Raw genomic sequence first — 6,563 nt, 5'->3', positions numbered from 1 at the left:
TACATAATAATATTACAAAAATGGTGGCATTTTAGTTCAGACATGTCTGTCTTAAAACCCTGCCAAGATACATAATAAATAGACAAGGTTTTCTCTGGTTGGCATTAAAGAATCAAGGATGCAGAGATTCCAGACCGACACTCTAGAAGCAGCTGCTAAGAAGATTCACACTCCAATTTGCTGCCTCAGCTTGAAACAGTGAAATGTATTAAAATGTGCCACATCAGTTAACACGGGTTCTATTAAATGAAGTCTGCCAGTTTGGAAGGAGGACAAGTGTTCCTTGGTGGCCATCTTTGCGGATGTCCAGGCCTGCACAGACTGTGTGTGGAGCTGAATCGAAGAGAACCTATATGTGAGGTGCTGGCACAGTCAAAGCACAAATAAAACCTGGGGTTTAGTCTTTCTGGGTGAATACTTATTTCTGAATCATGAGAAAAGCACACATGGACAGAAGGCAAGAGGATGGAAGTCTTTCTAAGAAGTCTCCTCTGTCAGAGGCGCACGCGGATCCTCAAATGAGCCCCATGTAAATGAAGGCCGGTCCCAGTGACATCTTGAGCCAAAGAAAATTCTTAGTCGGAGTTGAAAAAATGTCAGATAAATAGTTTCTCCTTGCTTCTCAGCAGGCCCCAGCTATCACTGCAATCCAGATCTGGCCTCTGAGCAGTTCTGGCAGGTTTATCTTGGACCAGCTGCTGTGATGAAATCTCAGTAATTCCAGGTTTCCCTCGAATCTAGACTGAGCCAAAGGCAATCTGGGCTCTAGCATCCGGCTTACTTCATTGCCTCTCTTCAGTCCCTTCTCAGCTTTCAAGCTTCTGATTTTTTGTTTGTTTGTTTGTTTAACAGAGATATGGGGTGGTGGAGAAAACCCTTCTAGTGCAGCCCAGAAATCTGGAAAATGTTTATTTCAGGTTAATTCAGGAAACCTGTATGGAGCTCTAGTGAATCCATTCAGGTGGGCTACATGGTGTGACACTGACTAACATGGAGTATATATCTGACAATATTCCAGGCTATGTACCAGGCTTCCTAACAAAATATCTCATTTAATTTACCAACAGCACTATGAGGCACTTATTATTACTCCTATTTTCCAAAAGAGAAAATCGAGTCTTAGAAAGGTTGAGTCTCTTACTTTAGGACTCAGAGCGTGTAAGTAGGGCTATCTGGATTTGAATCTGGATGTAGCCTGAATCTCAGGCCTCTGCTTATTCTTGCTATGCTACAGCACTGTCCATAAGCAGCATGGCCTTATTTAGAGTCTAGGACAAAAGAGTGGGATAAGAAAAAACAAGGTGAACGGTAGGTAAAAAAACTGAGACCCAGATGAAAGAATAGAGAGGTAGGGCGGTAGAGTATGCTCACCTCACCCTCAGCCAAGCCTCTGAATACCTTGTGGAATCTGGGAGCCCAGTGGGAGGTTGTGTTGTGGATGAAAAGGGGGTTCTATGGAAAGTAACCTCACAGGATGATGTGATCATAAGTTCCTAACTGGGCAGGTCACTGTGGGTAGTCTCACCCCAGACATGTAACTTCTTCAGTAAAAGACTTATCTTTGCCTTAAGCAAGACCTGTCCATTGCTTCTGTGCATCTAGGTTTACATGCCTTTGAAATGTCTCTTTTCAGATGGCTCCTTCTAAAGTGTGATCACCCTCAAGAGAACACATAATCTTGTTAACTATCCTGTAATCCACTCCCCCCGCACCCCCCCCCACCCCCGCCCACCCACCTTGCTTTCTCTCACCTTCATGTGATCTTTCTTGAGTCCCCTCTTTAATTCCAAATGCATAAAAGAGACTGCAAACTGTTACTGTCTGGAGCATTTTAGATCTTACTTCCCAGTAACTGTTCTCAATTTTGGCTCAAATAAACCCATAAAAATTGTCTACAGGTTTGGACATTTCTTACATTCCCAAGATTATTGACCAAATTTCACCAAAAGTACTTATTTAAGGAGAAGAACTTCCAGCAACTAGCACAGAGATTGAGGTGCCCCCAAGGGAGAGCAGAAAACTTCCTAAATGTCTTCAGTTTAGAAGTAGTATGTGATCTAAGGGGTTTAGTTCCAGACGCGATGGCCCAAGGCGCTGAGAGACCTGCAGTGTGACTCACTGGAGTTTAGGGAGGGATGTTTATTCAATTTCTTGTAATTCCTTTAACACAGGCTTCGTGGGCTAGATGGGTGGCTCGCTGCCTCCCCACCCCCCCTCCCTGGATTCTGGGCTCCCAGGAGGATGGGGCCAAGTCTGTTTTAGGGCACAAAGCATCCTCAACCCAGAGAAGATGATGAATTCTGAGCAGAGCACACCTCAGCAACATCCAGCAGTTTGTGTTGGTGGAAGAGGAGCAGGGATTCTTAGTGGAGCCAGTGGGATCCTGAACTACAGCACGTATCAAGATGGATGTTTCTGAGCAAAGCTGGCCAACAAATGTCTTTCATTTTTGCCTGTGGCATCTTAGAGCATGTTCTTTGGATCATGCCGAGGCAGCGTCAGAAGGCCCAGAGATACCAGAAGGCTGGTGGTAACAAAAGTCTGACATTCAAAATGGAGGAACTGCTGGATTCTGAGAATGACTCATCGGTGATTCTGACCTGAGGACAATTCGTGATCTAAAAATTAAAGAAGCATTCCACTTCCCTGACTGTCAGTTCTCTCTGGCTTAAGTCTCCAGCTGAGAGAGGGGAGACACTTTAATCTTTGAATTATTTTGTTGGAAACTTAATGTGAGGCATTAAGAATCAGAAGAAAATAATGACACGGCTGAACTTTGCATCTCTTGTTAGGGGAAGGGCAATCCCCACTGAGCAGAGCACAAAGGACAAGGAGAGACGAACAAAAATTGGTCTTATGACAATAACTGTTGAGACCTACATATCCCTATACTGGCTTAACGTCGTGTTTTCTTTTTGTTGTTTGTTTGTTTGTTTGTTTTAATTGGTAAGATAGAACATTCAGTAGTGTGAGAGGCACAGAGGACAAGATTGACAGAGAGCATGGGCTCAGTTTGTTCTTGGGTCTGACACCAATGAGCTATGAGAATTTGGGCAAGCCATTCTTGTCCTTCAGTGTCACCTTCTTGTCTGCCAAATGGGATACAAAAAAATCATCCTGAATCTTGACCATGAACATTATCTATCTTCCCCAAATGCTTAGCACATTATGTATGCTGTGAATCTTAGTTAATAAATAACAACAATAATATATAATAATAATGACCAAAAGATATCAGATTGTAAGCTCAAAGGTTGAGACTGCCTTGCTCATTTTTGTATGCCTAGCACCTTACAAACTGCTTGGCACATAGTAGGCAATCCTAAATGTTTGTTCCTGGTTTGGTTAGCACCAGCTACATGTAATGTATTGTTCTAGATACTTTTGGGATTATATAAGTGAATGAGATGCTGGGTAAAGTCCAACAGACAAGGATTCAAATCATCTAGTTCTCAATCTCAGTTCTTTTCACCCATATGTCAGAGAAAATAGTATCCAGCAAGATCAGAGATAGTAGGTCAGCTCTCCCCAAACTATTCTCCCCCTTTTTTCTTGCTGACAGAACTCTAGTTGTATTTAGGGCTCTGTGCAGCCTCTTTGTGACTCAGGGAGGCATAATAAATCTTCACTGTTTCAGGCCAGTCATTCTGGTGATCTCATTCCCTTTGCCTGTGATTGGCTTAAGTATGTCCATGAGGCTCAGTCCTAGCAAAGGAGACATGAAGGAATGTCACTAAAGGATGCCAAGAAAGATTTCTTTGCTTAAGAAAGAGGAAGAAGACACACAGGAAAAAAAAAAAAAAACGAAAACCTGTTTCTTTTCCAATGGCTATTGTTGAGGCTCCATGTGAAGCCTGGAGCAGAGGCAGCCATCTCAAGCCCATGTGGAGAACTGCCAACCCCCCTGAGGATGGCAGAGCTGAAGACTGGAAAGAACCTGGGTCCTTGATGACATCATGGGGCCACTGAATTAACCAGCACTGGACTTCTTGTTATTAGATGAATTTTTCTTACAGTTTAGGCCAGTCAAGTCAGAACTTACGCTTTTGGTAAGTGAAGGCAACCTAGATGATACACTTCATGGGCTTGTTGACGCTGCTTCCCCTCACTTCCCTTTATGTCGGTCATGTGGGAGGGCTCCCTGCCTTGCATGGGAAATGCAGTAGTTTCTTGCGAAGTCTGGAATTCTCTGCTCCCATGCTCTTCAGAAGGGAACTCTGAGAAGCCATCGAGGGAGTTCCTTACAGAAGCAAGAGGCAGCATGGGGCACTAGAAAGCAAGACTGCGGACTTGGAGGTAGAAACCCTGAGTTTGCTCCTGGCCAGTCCACGGTGCCCTGCAGCTCTGACTGAATCACATAAGCTTCTATAACCTTGGTTTTATTACCTGCAAAATGAGGATAAAAGTAGCCCCTACCTCAGGTTAAGGATTAGATGAGAAAATGTCAAAGTGCTTTACTATGTGAACTCCTATTTATAGACAATTGCACTAAAGAACAACCCAAAACAAAGAGCAGAAAAGGAAGGCTTGGATTTACCTTATGGGACACAGAAATGAAATATTTGTTGGGAAACGAACAATACGGGGAAAATGGTGGTCTTCTCCGGAAACGATTTCATGCCCTCTCCTTGCCAGCTTTCCCAAACAACATAGTTCTTTCTTAGTCGTTCTGAAGAGCAGCGCAGCTGAGAACAGAGGGAAAAAGAGGAGCCCTTGGACAGTGGCCTGTAGCCCTGCAGCCATGAACTATTAATAGCCTGTAAACCCTTGGAGTGGAGCCCCAGCCCCTCCCACTCTGGGGACAGCAGAGGGGTCAGAGTGCTGCCTGACATGGTCTCAGAATACTGGTGACCCTGGAGTTCACCCAGTTAGGGAATTTTTTCCTGCTAGGCTGGGCCTGGCTGGACTTTCTTCCCTCAGAGACCCCAGCCTGAACTGCTAGTCAGGTTCACATTCTGCAAGCATTAATTGACCTCCTTCTGGGTCCTCCTCAGGCCACACACTAGCTGCCTTGACACACATGATCTCATTGCAGCCTCACAGCAATGAACAAACTATTTTACAGAAACAATCCAGCTCAGAGAGGGGTCGTGACCTATTCAGGTCATTCAGAAAGAAATTTGGTCCCAGAATCCCACCCACCTGTCTCTAAGGCAGTGTTCTAATATTTGTGTTACACTGTGAAGGCCAGGAGACTTCTGGGCCTTCAACAAGACCATCCATCTCCCTTGTCACGTTAGCAAGAAGAGTAAGGAGCCTGGGGTAAAGTGTGAAAGAGAGCAAGGACAAAGCCAGCCTGGAACTTGGACTCTGGGTCAGAGGAGCTGACATGCCTATCACCACTGCTCTGGTGGGTAGGGAGCTAAGGACTCAGGGAGCAGGCGGGGTCCCCCTTGCCTTCTCTTTGCGAGGTCACACCTGATCTTATCACTTCCAAGCTTAGAGAATTTTAAGAGACCCTCTCTGGTTTCTGAATATAGGACAAAGGTAGTCCCGTAGCTTGACATTCAAGGTCCTTCGCAACCCAGCTCCTTCAAAATTTCCCTAGTTTGTGTCTTCTGTCCCTATCCAGACCTATTTACAGGTTCCAGGATAGTCATTTTGAGGGCAAAGATTGTGTCTTAGGCCTTTTAAGACCCCCCGGCATTTAAGAGCAGCTGAGAGGCTCAGGAACTTCAGAAAGAGCTGTCACTCTTGTCAACTGGGTCCAGACAGCTGGAATAGGAGTGGGACATGGGCTGAGGAGTCTACAGACAGAAGAAGACCCAGACTGCCCATCCGACTAAAGGCCTGAGTTCTGGAGATCCTGGGCCTGGGACGCTTGTCCTTCTCTCATTTAAAATGTGCTGGGGCCTGGGGCCTTGGTACTATCTTGGGCATTGGATCCAGACTACTTCCAGGAGTCCTCTGATGATTTGGGCCCAAATAGTAAACCCTGAGTGTCAGTCTTCCTGGCTTCGGTTGGCAGTGCATCTCATGAAGAAATGAAAGCATAAATATTTACTGAGAATCAGCATAGGGCCAGGATGTATGCTGGGAGCCGGTGTCCCAGAAATCACATCCAGAGAAGAATTAGTCTGCCTAAGATGTCACTTTTTTCTGACAACAAATAGGAAACTTTGTTGGTTAACTGTCTTGAGAACTAGTCCCATGAAGCTTATAGATTGATTCTACCTATGTTGGCTCTTCTCATTGCCAATACCTGGAGCTCTTGTAAGGGCAACAGAGGATTTTCTGGGAATGATCTCACACTAGACAGTGAGAATCGTGGGTGGGGGGAGGTCTGAGAGTTGTTGGGGGAGTTATCTCTGCAGGACTCAGGCAGAATTCCTCTCCTTCCAGCTTCCATCATTCTCAGCCTTGGATGTCCCTGCAGAGGTTCACTGGGATGCCCTTCCGTGGACTCGTAGGGAAGTCTCAGCATCTGCCGTGATTCAGTCTGCTATGAGCACAGTCTTAGTGAATTAGTTAGCTGGAGGTCACTTCTGTCTAATCAGTCTGCCCTGCAAGTACCACTCCAAATCCAAAAATGACTTCAGTCCCGATGACCTTGGCAGACAGAG

This window comes from Pteropus vampyrus, unplaced genomic scaffold, assembly GCF_000151845.1.
Source record: "Pteropus vampyrus isolate Shadow unplaced genomic scaffold, Pvam_2.0 Scaffold240, whole genome shotgun sequence".
NCBI lineage: Eukaryota > Metazoa > Chordata > Mammalia > Chiroptera > Pteropodidae > Pteropus > Pteropus vampyrus.
The sequence above is the reverse complement of the archived record's forward strand: the minus strand, read 5'-3'. Positions refer to the sequence as shown.